The 15,480-nt window shown below is 42.5% G+C and overlaps 1 protein-coding gene across 2 annotated transcripts in view; it reads left to right on the top strand.

The window, feature by feature from the left end:
- The first annotated feature begins 496 nt into the window (after window positions 1–496).
- plxnb1a (plexin b1a) overlaps window positions 497–15,480 on the top strand; it is an 88,640-nt gene continuing 73,656 nt past the window's right edge. For both annotated transcript variants that reach the window (XM_080899931.1, XM_080899930.1), the window contains exon 1: window positions 497–810. The gene's annotated coding sequence lies outside the window, so the exon portion shown is untranslated. The remainder of the gene's footprint in view (window positions 811–15,480) is intronic.

The raw sequence follows: 15,480 nt of genomic DNA, 5'->3' as shown, positions 1-15,480 counted from the left end.
ATATTCCATTTCCATATTCCACGAACGAATAACATTATGTTATTCACAGCCGACTGCAGAAAGCATTCACCATGGTGAATGTAAATACAAATATCTGTGATCCTCAAGACTTACACACCTTTTACTGACAACTATTACTTCTTATAATAACAGCAATTATTATTAGTTAGGCTCCAGGCCTTAAGAGGGTCATATGATGGGGTTTTTCTCTGTATGTATCATTGTAGTTTCTACCTTAGAATATAAAACGCCTTGAGGCGACAGTTGTTGTGATTTGGTGCTGTATAAATAAAACTGAATTCAAATGAATTGACTTGATGGACTCTTCTGACAACTAATTGAGGGATTTGTTAAATTTCGACAGAAGTAGAGATATTTTCTACTAATACTACTACGAATTACAATAAACAGTCGAGGCTTTTATTTTGTAGGCTAGACTATCATCCGGTCTCGGGGTACAGACTCGGAGATTGACGCTCACTCAGCCTCACGCAAAGCTGTTGAACCCGCTCAGCTGAGTAGAGGTCCCCGTCCTGCGGCCAAACAACAGACCGCTCCTGGTTCTGAGGGGAACACCCACCCACACCCACAAAACCCACCGGACAGGACTGGGACTTTCTTTCTACGTTCAGTTGTTTTTTTCTAAACTGCGCTGAGAAATCCTTTCTTTCTCTTTTTTCCTCCCCGTCTGAATCGCGAAGTAGAGGTTAACCCCATCAGATACTTTCTGCTTGTTAGCGTGGATGTGAGTCTCCGTTTCACTGCAGTCAGCACTATGGACGGCTGATTCACCAGCTTTACACCTAACAGGTAAGTTCAAGGCCGTCCTTGATTAAAATTGATTAAAAAAACAACAACAAAAAACAAGCAGGAGTTGTGGCAAAAGAACCTCTTGTAAAATTAAGAATAATAGCCTGTTATTCTCATTCAGTTTTTCTTTGTTAAAGACAGAAACCTGCTTGGTGGCATAATGCGCATAATGTAATGTAAGTTTAATTCATATTAGATACTTGTTTGACATGGAAGGTGGGCCTGCTTTGTAATTTTGCAATATTGTGCTCACAGTTTGTTTGGATATAACAGAATTTGTCAGCGTAACGCACAGTCTCCGTGCCAGCTTACCCAGCACACTCAGACCAGACTGCTTTACAATGGACATAGAGCGGGGCCACCGTGCGCACTCTCTTTGTCAGCTGATGTAGGAATGTCCATGAGCTGTGCGAGCCCATGTCAAATGCCTTGCTCACCTGCTAACATTCTCCTGGACATACGCGGCTGCCTCTTTACTGCCTCGTTTAGAAAACAGAAATCATGCACTTTGTGTTCACTGAACTTGGACGGAGTTCACTGGCGTTTAGAGGCGTGAACATGGGCTCGCTCTCACTGTTGGGTAATGATTGTGGATGTTGTTTATGTCGCGTGTGGTGACGAGAAACATCTCACCAGCCTTTAGACAATGAGGAAGCTCACCCTAAGACAAAGACGTTTCTCTCATAGATTGATGTTCTTGAGTGCGGGGTGAATGCATGGTTTGGTTGAAATGGCTAAAAAAGGGAAGCTTGACTTTAGCTCAACAGCTGGTTCTCCTGTTTTAAAACAGCTGTCAGATTTAATCCAGCAACATGAGAAACAGCTTAGAGATTGATTAAATCAAATCAGAGCCTCCAGAAAAACTCTCCTCTAAGTATCGTGAGAGGTCAGTGATGGAAAGCAGGTTTTCTTCCCATTTTTTTTAAAGGGGTCAAATGTTTTGATAGGACAATTCATATGCATTTTTAATGGCTGCATAGCCCGGTCTTGAACCTTGCTTATGTAGGTCCTGTCATCCAGACACTTTTGGAATAGCTGGCCATCTGCTTGCTGATGGTCTGTTCCAAAGCACGATATCGCATTACCCACGATGGACTGTGGGGGATGAAAGAAAGTGCTTTTTATTGCTTTATCACTTTGTAGAAAAGTTACACTGTTCATAGATTTAAAGCCAGTTTGTCAGTTGTGCGATGTAAGCTGACTGTAGAGATGCTTGAATGAAAAGTTTGTAAAAGGGAATATAAAACTTTGTTTCTTTGAGGGTTTTTATCTTACAATATAAAGTGCCTTGATGTGATTACTGTTGTGAATTGGGACCATATAAATAGAATAAAACAAATGTAAATGTTCTTTGAAGAAATATACCAATATAGCTTATGGTTGCCAGTATTTTTTGGTATCAACATTTTTGCGTGATATCAGACACACTGATTGGATTGCCTATTGGCAAACAATATATTACCAATTATGGTGGCTAAGGTTTTTGTCACAGTGTCACAAAATAAGGTGTTGAAGACCTGAAAGATTGTAAATCTGTTTCTTTTTGTAATGAATATTAGAGCCAAACTGCTATAGACATTTGAGGACAATATCGATATTTGGACACTTATCAATATATCAACCGATAGTTTATTTTTAAGCTAATTTCCTTAGCATTTTGTTTTAAAATCTAAAATGTGTTATTTATTCACTTGTTTATGCATGTGTGGCATTCCAACTAACTGTTGTCCTTATTAGGGAGTTGCAGAGTAACTTCTGGTGGACAAACTATGCAGCATCAATACTCATATCATGGCTGAATGATGATTTTCCCTGTCTCTTCTTTGCTTTTAAAATCTTTATTTATTGGCTATTAAAAATGATGATATTGGTAAATCATCATATACCTAATATCACCTGATAACATTAGTCTGTAAGTAAATTGGTAGAGTTTTAATGAATCATTTTGGTTTGGAACCAGTCTCCTGGAGAGGGGCTGGACTCTGTCTCAGTCTCAGTCTGGACTTGCCCCTGGTGAGAGGCGGCGAGCTGGGGTGGGTATTTTAATATCCCCTCGGCTTGCTGCCGGTATGTTGGGGTTTTTCCCGGTGGATGACAAGGTTTGTTCCCTGCGCCTTAGGGTCGGGGAACGGTTCCTGACTGTCATCTGTGCTTATGCGCCGATTGGCAGTTCAGAGTACCCAGCCTTCTTAGAGTCCCGGGGGGGGGTGCTGGAAGGTGCTCCACCTGGAGACTCTGTTGTCCTGCTGGGAGACTTCAATGCTCACGTGGGTAACGACAGCGAGACCTGGAGGAGCGTGCTTGGGAGGAATGGCCTCCCTGATCTGAACCCAAGCGGTGTTTTGTTATTGGACTTCTGTGCAAATCACAGTTTGGCCATAGCGAACACCTTGTTTGAACATAAGAGTGTCCATAAGTGCACGTGGCACCAGGACGCTCTAGGCCGCAGGTCGATGATCGAGATCGATTTTGTAATTGTATCACCAGACCTGCGACCATATGTTCTGGACACTCGGGTAAAGAGAGGGGCTGAGCTGTCAACTGATCACCACCTGGTGGTGAGTTGGGTCAGGTGGCGGGGGAGGACGCTGGACAGACCCGGTACACCTAAACGCGTAGTGAGGGTGTGCTGGGAACGTCTAGCAGAGACCCCAGTCCACGAGATCTTCAGCGCACACCTCCAGCAGAGCTTCAACAGCATTCCGAGGGAGACTGGGGACATTGAGTCCGAATGGACCATGTTCAGCATCTCCATTGCCGAAGCTGCTGCATTGAGCTGCGGCCGCAAGGTGGTTGGTAATCCCCAAACCAAATGGTGGACACCAGAGGTGAAGGGAGCCACCAGGCTGAAGAAGGAGTCCTATCGGGCTTGGTTAGCCTGTGGGACTCTGGAGTCAGCCGACAGGTATCGACAGGCCAAGCGGAATGCGGCTCGGGCAGTGGCTGAAGCTAAAACTCGGTGTGGGAGGAGTTCGGAGAGGCTATGGAAAAAGACTTTCGGACTGCCTCGAAGAGATTCTGGCAAACCGTCAGGCGTCTCAGGAGGGGAAAGCGGTGCTTTACCTGCACTGTGTATAGTGCTGGCGGAGCGCTGCTGACGTTGACTGAGAAAATTGTCAGGCGGTGGAAGGAATACTTCGAGGACCTCCTGAATCCCACTGACATGTCTTCCGAGGAGGAAGCAGAGTCTGGGGATGAGGGGAATGACCCACCAATTTCCGGGGGCGAGGTCACTGAGGCAGTTAAACAACCCCTTGGTGGCAGAGCCCCTGGTGTTCATGAGGTCCGCCCCGAGTTCCTGAAAGCTCTGGATGTTGTAGGGCTGTCCTGGTTGACACGCCTCTACAATGTTGCGTGGAGATCAGGGGCAGTACCCCTGGACTGGCAGACCGGGGTGGTGGTCCCCATCTTTAAGAAGGGAGACCGGAGGGTGTGTTCCAACTACAAGGGGATCACACTCCTCAGCCTCCCTGGGAAAGTCTATGCCAGGGTGCTGGAAAGGAGAGTTCGTCCGCTAGTCGAACCTCGGATACAGGAGGAACAATGCGGTTTTCGTCCTGGTCGCAGCCAAGTGGCGGAGGGCTTTCGCTTTGGTGGCCTCAGAATCTCATCTCTGATTTTTGCGGATGATGTTCTGTTGGCTTCATCGGGTGAAGGCCTCCAGCTCGCACTGGAACGGTTCGCAGCCGAGTGTGAAGCAGCGGGAATGAGGATCAGCACCTCCAAATTTGAGGCCATGGTTCTCAGCCGGAAAAGGGTGGAGTGCCCACTCCGGGTCGGGGATGAGTTCCTGCCCCAAGTGGAGGAGTTCAAGTATCTCGGGGTCTTGTTCGCGAGTGATGGGAGAAGGGAGCCGGAGATTGACAGACGGATTGGGGCTGCGGCTGCAGTGATGCGGACGCTGCACCGGTCCGTCGTGGTGAAGAGGGAGCTGAGTGTAAAAGCGAAGCTCTCAATTTACCGGTCAATCTACGTCCCTACCCTCACCTATGGCCACGAGCTGTGGGTAGAGACCGAAAGAACGAGATCGCGGATACAAGCGGCAGAAATAAGCTTCCTCTGAACGGTGGCTGGCCTCTCCCTTAGAGATAGGGTGAGAAGTTCGGCCATCCGGGAGGGGCTCAGAGTAGAGCTGCTGCTCCTCCGCATGGAAAGGAGCCAGCTGAGGTGGTTCGGGCATCTGACAAGGATGCCTCCTGGGCGAGGTGTTCTGGGCATGTCCCACTGGGAGGAGGCCCCGGGGCAGACCCAGGACACACTGGAGAGATTATATCTCTCGGCTGGCCTGGGAATGCCTTGGTGTTCCCCCGGATAAGCTGGAGGAGGTGGCTGGGGAGAGGGAGGTCTGGGCTTCTCTGCTTAGGCTGCTGCCCCTGCGACCCGGCCTCGGATAAAGCGGATGAAGATGGATGGATGGATGGATTTTGGTTTTACCTAACACTAAAAGTGGAATAAAAACAACCAAAAGAAAATGGCGTTGTTGTTCATAGGTTTTTCTAAATACTGGTAGCCAAACTTTAACAGTCAGTACATCCATGATCCGTATACTGCTGTACTGCCTTGAGCTGTAGCTAGTATAACCTAGCAAACATTTTAGCTTGAATTAGCTAATGAGAACTTGCATATATTCATATATTGTCTTCATTTTTAGCGACATCTTTCTTGTCTTTATCAAGGTCCACAGTAGTAATAAGTTGTGTATTCAGTCTGTTTAATGTATTGTAATTTTCTGAACTAACTTAAAAGTTGGAATCGAAATTAGCTCATGTTTTTTGTTAGCTTTAAATATTAGTCTATTTTACTTTACTGTTTCAAGTGTTTCTGATGTATGACTGACAATAGATAGTGAATCTATCTGGAAGGCTGAATCTATAGATAGTGAATCTATTGTCTATCTATTACACACACAGAGAGATCCAAAAGTAAAAAAAAAAAGAAATACATACAGTGGACATTCAAAAATATGGGAGTTTAAAAATTATAGTAAAAAGTGAATGATAATAGAAAGCCAGAATGGTTAAAATAACATGTAAGGATTTATATGCTTTCAACTAACACACATTAATTTAGTTCTGTTTATCACTTACAACCTTTTGTTAAATTTTGTTAGGCTTCAGACTCCATACAGCAAGAAATCTTCTGGGTCACACCCAAAACAGTATCGCAGGGCGGCTGCCATTTCTACATGGAGAGCTTTTGAAATCAAACTGTGGCTCATTATGCTCATTATATGTGGCATACAGCTAGCATTTAGGTTTCTTCCGGAGCCCAAACCTCTCAGACACACGGAGAGGAATGGGTCGAAGGCCACTTCAGCTGCAGCTGGTCATTGAAAAAGTGATGCTGCTCAAACCACCGCTTTCTAGCCCTTTCTGTGAGTCACAGAAGCAGGACTGCTCAGCACGCATGCAGCAAGGACAGGGCTTTTTGATTTATAGGTATCAAGTGTTGACTGCACTGTAGGTTAAGTAGTTTGCCTTTAAACAGTGAGAAAAGTGGAAATGAGTGGGAACAGTAAACGGAGTGCTTTTTCCTTTTGAAATCAGAAGCCTCCCCAGCAGGCCGTCTCATCCATAACCTTCTCGGGTGTCACATACCGTAGTAGGATGTGAGATATATTTTTAGCAGCATTTTTAGTAACACAGGCATCGGTTGCTAATCATAAAAACAGGAAAGGATGTGATCCCTTGCTGAGTTTTGATGAGCGCTTGTTAATGAGTAACTGTGTTGTTAAGTTGTTAGGTGATTTCAAGGCACTTGTTTGCTTAATCATAATCAGAAACATGAACTGGCATGGAAAGAAATGAGAGAGCAAACAGCCTATCCAAGTAGGTGCATCAGTGTTTGAGAGGGGGACAATGTGCACACCAGATTCTGATGATAGAAGTATTAGGGCGTTCCCCATATCGGTCACTGCAACAGCTGGTGGTCCCTTATGGTACATTCTTCTGAGTGTGTGTGTGTTTGTGGTAGTAGGGTGTGGGAGTGGAGACTCTGCAGAGAACACTTGCTGGGGCACCACTGTGGCCACAGGCATCCCTAGGAAGATAAAGGAAACTAAAAGGCATTGTTCAAGCTCTCGGCCTGTATTTTCTTCTCTTCTCTAACTCCAAGCTGCTTCTTTTATCGGTTTTCCAAGCTTAGTTAAGACAACTCACATTTGGTTGACCCTGCTTCAGATACGCTTGCTATCTCCTGGCTAGATTGGATCTTAGGCCTCAGTAAGCCCTCGCGGGAGTTGGCTGACAGTCAGATTGGCAGCCTAATAAATACTCCTTTTCATTAGGAGCAAGCTTTCATTCACTGTACTTAAATGGAAACCCCCTTTCAATTCCCCCATCCTATTGACCATACAGGATTTACAATAGAGGCGCAGGGCGTTTGTCAAGAAAAGCGCGCGAACACACGCACGCACGCACGCACGCACACACACACACACACACACACACACACACACACGTGTCACATACTGAATCTTGATTCATATCTTTGGTTCCGCTGGAAGGGTGCAATATAATTCAGCCTGAACTCTTCTTGGTAGAATCAGTTAACTAAGCAGATGGATGGGGGTGCCCAGATAACCACCAATCCACAGATAAGGTTTCTTTTCTTGGCGGTGTTAGGAAGTGGAAAGCTCGTTACTCATTGTCTACAACACCTTATCTAACAATTTATCTCCTATGATTTAGAACATGCCCCTTGGAAATTGTAGGAAAGATATTTTTTTAGTGGGAAATCTGACAGGTTTGTAGAAATTTGAATTAGATTGACTCAAAAAGTACAATTTCATTGTACTTTTGTTCTGAGGAACTCCACAAAGAAAAGTAGTAATATTCTAGAATAATTTAGAGAAATTTCAAAGGCAGACTTCTTGTTTTGTAGTGCTTGACTGACAGTGTCCTAAAAATGTTTCTGCAGTGTGGTGTACAATACCTGGTATTTCATTTGAGTTTAGAAGAAAGCATAATGCGTCCTATGTGGTTGCCCCTTAATTTGATTGAAGATGTGTTACTGCCCAGGTGTTAAGAATATTTACCACACTTACCTTTTTGTTCATGGACAGGAAACGGCATTTTTTATACAAATAAAATAATCTCACAATGAGTGTAGATGTGACAGTAACTTATATTACTAATAATGTTTATTTTACAAAACTTTCCATTGAGCAAGCTACTTACCTCATCGCAGAATAATGCTGGCGGATAAAGGAGTGCCTTGTTCTCTTTGTTGTGTTAGCAGCTCTTTCCTAGCTGATATTTTATGAACACATTAGTAGTTTTTATCTTGCTGTCCGCCCTTTTTTTCTTTTTTCTTATCAACTTTTAATTGGGTTTTTTATTTTCCATAACTAAATTATTCATCTTCTCCCTTTGTTCTTTGGATTGCTTATCACACTTGCACATGAAGCTGGAAAGCTTGAATATTATACTGATGTTTTCTTGGGGGGGTTGATATTTCCGTAATTTTGGCCTGTAGGTGTTTGTGTACCGTGGCTGAATTGTAACTTTAATATTGCTCTCCCTTTCTGCCGGGCAGCTTCGTCTGAGAAGACGATGTTCAGAATGAAGTATCAAAATTTGGATTAAAAAAAATTCAATATCCGGAATAGCATAGAATCCCTAGCTAATACAACAATAAGGTCAACATTAATCCTCATTCATGTAATCCTTTTTGAAAAGGTAATCTTCTTACAATAGGTCCGAAGAAGGCATGCCTTATTAAACCCAGAGGGTGTGGCTTTTATTGTTCTGAAGCAGCCCTCAGCCGTAGGACAGTTGTGCATGTGCCACTATCCACCAGTGCCCTGCCTCAGCCACATCCCTGGTCCCTTTACCAAGCTCCCTGGAGAGCCTCAGCTCTGGCTGCAGCTCATGCTCTAGACAAAACCCTAAACCCCCAGCTGCCCCATTCTGTATTACTGCTTTAGGCCCCTAACTCTCCCTCTTCACTGCAGAGTTACAATACATATAAGGCACTCTTGCTGAATTGGGTTAATTAATTACAACAGCTAAAAGGAAATGACATCTTGATCTTGTTCATGTCAAAACCCAGAAGCCTTCAGAAGAAATGTCACTAATAAGCATAATTTATATTCTGCGTTGAAGGTTGAAATGACTCTGCTGTAAGAACTCGATCTGCATCCCCCTCAAATGCCATTTTAGGGACTGTTCAAACAGCATCTGTTTGCTGTACATAATGCAACCATTTTTATTGGATTTCAGATTTGACTTTCCGCTCTTTTCCAGTTCTTTGTAGAGGCTTGTGTCTGAGACATCACTGATGACGTTGGATCTGCTGATGGTAATCAGGGGTCTGACTGATTGCTGAGCCTAGTCCTTGGTGGCACTAAAGAGAGTTGTGTACATATTTGAGTCCATGCTGCCTAAACTTTTAGACAGTTACATGTATGTCCAGTTGCTGCAAAGCTGGAAACATAAACCCTCTTCCCACTAAACTGTTGTCCCTGAAATCCAGCCCTAGGCATCTGGGCAGTTGCCTTTGGACCCAGTAGAGTTATGCTAGTGATGTGGCTGACTCACAGGTGGAGCATTCCTTTTTTATAAGACATGCCTAAGCTGCTTGAGCTCTTTGGTATACTGGCAACTGCCATTTAATGCCATGGGTGTTATCAGTGTTTCACAGTTAGTTCTCAAGATCAGGCTTGAATTAATGACTGCTAGTAACAATTGAAAATCACCAGTGGTCAATGAATGATCAATATAATTTGCACAAATGTCAAGATAACATTGTGAGAATTGGCTGATCAAACACACCCAACTCAGCTGCTTCACTCTGCTGTCAGTTGAGCTAATGGATTACTTGTTTGTATATTTGAAAAGTAAGGTCCAGAGGCTTAGTCAGCTTTGCTTTCTTCATTGTCTGCAGGGGTCCGCTGTTACTCGGCTGTTTGTCTAATCCTCAGGTTTATCAGCAGTGAAAGGGATTTTTAGAGTGTCAGTCTAGATGTCAACAGACAGTAGATGGATTCAATCCCCTTAGGCTACTCAAGAGAGGGGATGAGGGCAGAGCTGTAACTGTCCAAGGCTATTGATCATCAGTAAACCATACTGCTGCCATTTACTTTGTCCGTGTTAAACAGTCACTGGTATTAATGAGGTTATTTGAGCAATAGCTCTTTGGATTTGAAAAAGTTGAATTTAGTTTAGACCCTACTGAAAATGCAACTCGCTACTTAACTGCTTCCTTAATTGGATAATATTTACATTTGCTGCTCTCGATTATTCTTTCACTTTCAAATCAGCTCACTTGGCACTTTTCATGGTGGATAAAACTAAAATCCTCTTATGCTTCCTCCTGATTAATGAGAAACTGGGGGAAAGTTATAAAAAGTTGAAGAGTAAACCATAAAACCTCAAGGAACGATCAGCATGAAGTCCACTTCAAACGGAGCGTAGGGAAGATAAAGCTGGCCTTTGCTAATTTAAAAACAAATCACAAACCACATGAAAGTTTTGATTGATGTTTGGACAGTCGCATGTGACAATGAGCCTTCCAGATTACATGTATGCTAACAGGATGTCAGAAAAGTCAAGGATATGGAAGGGCTGCGGTCTGTGGTCTGAAATAACTTAAAACTTGCAATAATGTTCCTGCAAACATTAGGTTAGCAACCATAGCTAGTTGTCTTGGTATTATCGTGTTGATGTACCTCACAGTCCCATCCTTCATAAACCAAACAATGCAGGACTTGAACCCTGTTGAATATATTGTTTTCCAAGTTATATTTTTTTCTCAATAGTCTGTTGGAAGTAATTGGCTTCACTTCTGCTTTTCTAATGAATGCAAACATCTGGGTAGCCTACTTCTGTGATTGCCATTGCTTTTTTGTACAGAAGTTACTTGATTTCCTGTGCAGCACGGATTCAACAGTTACATGCACAACTGACCTGACAGCTAATCTGCAAATTCTGGCTAGAATTTTTTAATCTGTCTGACGAGTAAATTCAGAAAGCTATGTTCTACAATCAATTAACTTAGTTTCTTTGCGTTGGTTGTATGTTTTATTTAGTTGTGCAATAAATGCTGGCCTTCCAATTATGCTTAAACAGTAACTCAGCAGGAAATGCTGATCTCATTCTATGTGAGATTTCTCTGGAAGGCTGGTATTGAACCTGAAAAGTGGCTTTAAATTACCCTGTTCTCTAGCTCATGGGAACTGACAGATAGATGCTTTTCTGCCAGACTGTTCCGAGCGTTTGAGTGGCTGCTCACTCAATGTTATATTAGATGAGGAGACGAGCAGAATGGTATAATTTAGTAAAGGATCTTGGCCTTGTGGGCGGAGTGTAGCAGAGAAAAACTGGGATTTGGTGTGTGCTTACTCCAAATGCAGCAGCTGCAGCAGAAAGAGGAGGAAATCATTTAGATGGTTTGTTTGACCGGTTCGACCGTGGCAGTCCACTAGTCTGCCGCATTTCTATGATCCAGTTGGCAGTCAGCCATAATCAAAACATGCCTTCTTATTAACATAAAGCCAAGGCTGTTGATATAAGGAAGCTAGAACCCTAGTGGAAATTGTATTTTTTCCTTGATTTGTGTATGTTCATGTCTAGGTCAGTGCTGAAGTTATGCACTGTAATAATCCTATAGTCAAATCCATTTTGAATTGGCTGAGATTTTTGTCTCCTTTCCCCCCTGCTATGGTAGATGCTACGTTTCACTTTAAAAACGCAGCTGGTTTTTAGAATCACTGAATTAAAAAAGTCATAATACATTTTTTTTTACCAATTTTATTTTATGTTTGAAAAAGAACTAAAGAAACTAAACTCCTGAACCCCTTTGTGCAGGTTTTAGAAAATATAGGCCCTAAAAGGAAGGGCCCATATGTCACGCAAGGACTATAAAGTAAAGTGAGAAATGGTCTGCTTAGGGAGTAAAGCTCCTACTGCTATACTGCTTCACTTAGTTAACATTTGTCCCTCTCCTCACCCCCAACCGGCCGCAGCAGATGGCTGCCCCTCGCTGTGCCTGTTTCTGCCCGAGGTTTCTTCCTGTTAAAAGGGAGTTCTTCCTTTCCACTGTCTGAGAAAACCCTAATAATCAGATGTCCTCCTATAAGCAAGGATTCAAAGGGGGTCAGCTGATTGTAGGGTCTTTACTATATAAATCGCATGTAGGTTATTTAGCACTATATAAATAAAACTGAATTAAATTTGACATGTGGCTGCTGTTATACATTTCTGGTTAACAGTGGCTGCAAGGTGTAGTGGTTTACACATTCACCTAAAAAGTAAAAGAACCCTGGTTTGATATCAGAAGGAAACACAGATCTCTTTGGGGTTGTGTCAGGAAGGGCATCTGGCATTAAAAACCGCCAAATCAAATACATGGAGCTACCTGCTGTGGCAAGCACTTGTGATTAAGCTTTAGTTGAGTCATAATTTGCTCCACGACACGTCACAGCATAGTGAATAATGCCTGCCAAAGCAAACTTTATAATTTGCTTCATTTACGTGATCAAAAGCCCCAAACTTTCCAACTTGCATTGGCTGATTTTGCATGATTATTTTTTTTCTTGTCTTGTGATAGTAAACCCTTTGAGGTCTAAGCCAACTCTAACCGTAACCATAGCCTAGCCGCAGACTTTGTTTGGGAAGTTTGTGAATTGTTTTGATGTTTGTCAGAATTATGTTTTCTTCTCTTCTTGCACAGAAGAAAAGAGGATGATAAGTGCATTAATCATATAGCAGTCATACACAATTTAAGTACCAAAAAATAAATTATTTGTAGCAGGATAAAACAGTATCAGTGTTATTTTCCTATCAGTCACTTCTGCACGGTTAAGATCTCAGTGGGTTCTTGAGTCATGGTTCATTAATAGATGGTGATCAACAATAACTCTTGTATGTATAATGGATAAAATATACATTGGGTTATTTATTTATTTATTGGCATGGAGTGTGGAAGTGTAATTTCCTGTTGCAGGAAACAAGTATATGGATGCTCTCGGCTATGTTTACTTAATATGTATGTAACAGAACAAGTGATGTGGCAGTGGGGAGGCTAACCAAAGTGAGCACAGTGTGTCTGGGTGTAGTCGGGGAGTATAGATTTTCATAGTGGTTACAGCATAGTCGACCACACAGTAAGTGAACAGGAGGAAATGATCCAAACACAGTAACTGGATCTTTATAGACACCTGAATGTTTGACAGCTTGATGTGCACCTCTGTAGTTCTGTCACACTCCGGGCTCACCTGCTCTGTTGGTCACAGCAAACTAGGTATTTGGAAAATAGCACAGTGTAAGAAAATGACTTATTTTCCCAACATGAACGAGTAAATCTGTTTTGTTGTACGATTCACAGGCTGTTGGTGCGAAGGAAGTGAAACTGATATAAAGATTTTTGCACAGCAATTCAACCGAAAGCAAGTGTCTCTATTGTGGGACTGTTTTCACTTCAGAAAAATGAATTTCATGTTCAGCAGTAGATTGAAGTAGTGACGCATTTTTATATAAAGATTCTTACCACACCGGAAAATATAGAATGAGAATAGGTAATAGTTTAAGAAGACTTCTTTTTATATAAAAATAGTCAATTAATTTAACAATTAATAGGTGTGTTTGTGATATCTGAGGATTCACATAACTTAGTAACTCTAAACAAGGGAGTCACTAAAGCAAAAAGTTATTATTTGAAAGATAAGAGGATAGGCTAACCTTAGAGATTTAAAAAAAAAAAAAAAAAGAGCTTCACCTGCACATAGTGGGTTTTTTTCTTTTCTTTTTCTTGGCCAAGTTATTTAACGTGAATGAATTTGCAACTTAAATGTTGCCTGCTAACCAAGGTCGCTAGCATTACCTGATAACTCCAGCCTCTTTCCCAAATATAGTAACTTGTAGTTCCAAAAAACTAACATGGTGGTAAAACATTAATGTTGAGGGTTCAGAATACACAGAATACCAGCGGGTGACTGTGTCCATCGTGTACAGTATGAGTCTTGGAAAAAGGAAGCTGCTTGAATCTCATGTCTGTGTGTTGGAGGTTTAAGTACACAGCAACACAACAATGTACCAAAGTATTGACATAAAACAATTTGAATTTATTACAGGCAGAAACATAACATAACAAATACAACATAACAGACATAATATAATACATAAAAGAAAATACTGCAGCAAAGTTACATGTCGGTGTAACAGTAGATGTACATACTGGAGTTGACAGAAACATACCAGCACCCTTATTTTTGCACCTCACCTACCTTTGCACCTTCCCTTTGGATGACATCAGGCTAGCTGTTTTTCCCAAGTTCATTGACACAGCGATATTTAATATATGGAGCTTGACTACATGGTTGTAGACAGAAGGTAGCTGCTACACGGCATCTATCTCCAGGTGGGGTCCTTGCCCCCTTTTATTGTTCTGAGTTTACACCAATGATACCTCCCAACAGGCTCAGCCCACAGGCTATGCAACCTGCTTATTATTCTAAGATCAAGCTTTCACATAAAAGAGGGTGCTGGCATTATGAGAAACGGCCCACAAGTTGTTGTTATTGAGCCTGTGTGTGTATGTGGTCTCCATTAGTTGAACAGTAGTCAGACCAAGTCTGTTTGTCCAGCTGCTGAAGGTCCCCCCCCACCCCACCAGACTCTAACTCATACACTCACACATCCACATCCACACACACGCACACACTTGCACACGTTTGCACTGGCTACAGTCATTCCCAATCCTAAACTAACTTTAACCCTTGACTAACCAAAGCTGATTTTTTTTTTTTAACATTTAGTATGCATTTATAAAAATCTTTTTGCCTTGAATATTGAACTGCTTTTTACAGACCAGATTATCCTTATCCCATCAGCATCACGACCACACACACACACACACACACACACACACACACACACACACACACACACACACACACACACACACACACACACACATATGCATACACACCTTGGCCTTCTGGCTTTGTGTTCCATTTAAATGGATCTTCCTCTACCCCCTCTTCTTACAGAGCCATATCTATACAGGCCATGTCTGCCTGCCTCTCTCTCCTCCCTCTGTCCCTCCCTTCTGTCATTCTTTGAATCTTTTCTTATCCTGGGGGTCCACAGTTTGACCCCAGTTGCCCTTGACACATGCACTTCTAAAGCTTCAGCCAATCAATAGAGACTCCAGTGTCCCGGTGTCAGATGTTGGCTCCGCTAATTGAAACCAACAACAACCCGTAGTGAGCACGAATGAGCATTTTTGCCTGTGTGTTGAGATGATGAATGAGGAGGATGGAGGAGCTGCCACATTCACATGGTGATCACCCAGTCATCAGCTATTGTCAGGACCTTCATTTTTGCAAGATTAGTGAGAAAAATTGTACCCCAGTCATGTCAGCTGTATGACAGCCAGACAAATGTGGCTCGAGAATTGTGGTTTTAAGGTAGCAGCAGCACTCTCACTTGCAGGCTGAGGCTGGCACTATTCTGTATTCTTCTTGTTTTCAAAAATACCTTAAAAACACCACTGCTTTACACCTCTGTATAACAGCTGGGCACAAAATGAAAAGCTTAAAGAGAAAGTGGAGGAATTGTTGATGCCAGCTTGGAGCTGTGCTTTGATACACACTGCTTATAGTGTAGAATGCCATGAAAGTGATTTTGGTATTGATAATTTTAAATAATCAGCTGTGTTATTGTTTGC

Source organism: Rhamphochromis sp. 'chilingali' (genome assembly GCF_963969265.1).
Source record: "Rhamphochromis sp. 'chilingali' genome assembly, chromosome: 12".
Classification (NCBI taxonomy): Eukaryota; Metazoa; Chordata; class Actinopteri; order Cichliformes; family Cichlidae; genus Rhamphochromis; species Rhamphochromis sp. 'chilingali'.
This window is presented reverse-complemented; position numbering and strand designations above follow the sequence as displayed.